Here is a 1,096-nt window from a genome sequence, read left to right on the forward strand (position 1 = left end):
CTTTAAATTTTGCAAGTTTATATCTCAGTACAGTGAGAGTCAGTCAATAGTTCCCTTCACAAGCTGCTCCTGACAATGTTTTTGAAATGTTTATAGACTCTACAATATGCCTTTAGTTAATACTGAGCTTCTGAGCTGTTTTATGTGAAGACGCTAGCATATACTAATGAGACATTTATGAGCTAATAATATTGGCTTCCAAGGAAAATCTTTTTTAAAAAATAGAAATATCAATGCCTTAAACTTATGAGTAAGGAATATAATGATTTGGGGTGACACCCGAATCCTCACTGCTAATGTGAGATGAATTTTTTTTAAAGATTTTATTTATTTATTTGACAGAGAGAGATCACAAGTAGGCAGAGAGGCAGGCAGAGAGAGAAAGAGAGAAAGAGAGGGAAGCAGGCTCCCCGCTGAGCAGAGAGCCCGACGCGGGACTCGATCCCAGGACCCTGAGATCATGACCTGAGCCGAAGGCAGCAGCTTAACCCACTGAGCCACCCAGGCGCCCGTAAGATGAATTTTTGAGAGGGTTAATGTTGCCCCTAAGGTGACCTACTTTGTGGGATGCCTGGGTGCTGTGATCTGCCCATCCCCCTTTTAATATTGGAAAAGCACATAGTTTGGAGGGATGTGGCCGGCAAATTTCATAAAGCTTTGTTGACACTAAAAAAAAAGAAAGAAAAGAAAGAAATATCTTACTTCAAAAGAGGATTTTTAAAGCCTCACATAACAAAACTGGCATTGACAAATTGTATCCGAGTTTAGAGATCTCATTGAAAAAAAAGTTTCATGCCTGGTTGATACTCATGTTGCAACTTATGTAGACATTTTTTTAATTTGTGAAAGAAAAAGGAATAGAATAATTTTGTGAATGTGAATACCTGAGTAACTGATTATCATGGTATAATGGACAGTATTGCTAAGGAACCCTAAATTCTTCATAGAATTTTTGGAGTAAAAATGGCCTTCACTGATCTAAGCTCAAAAGGGAATACTGTGCATCACATGTGGCTAGATTCCAGGATTAAAAAAAAAAAAAAAAGTCTTCAAAAAGGTGCTCCTATTTCTTGACATTTCTGAGTGTTTTTTCCTT

General features: G+C 37.6%; 1 pseudogene; it reads left to right on the forward strand.

Annotated features, from left to right (window-relative positions):
• The first annotated feature begins 233 nt into the window (after window positions 1-233).
• Window positions 234-592, forward strand: LOC123940982 (annotated as a pseudogene).
• The last annotated feature ends 504 nt before the right edge of the window (window positions 593-1,096 follow it).

This window comes from Meles meles, chromosome 4 (genome assembly GCF_922984935.1).
Source record: "Meles meles chromosome 4, mMelMel3.1 paternal haplotype, whole genome shotgun sequence".
NCBI lineage: Eukaryota > Metazoa > Chordata > Mammalia > Carnivora > Mustelidae > Meles > Meles meles.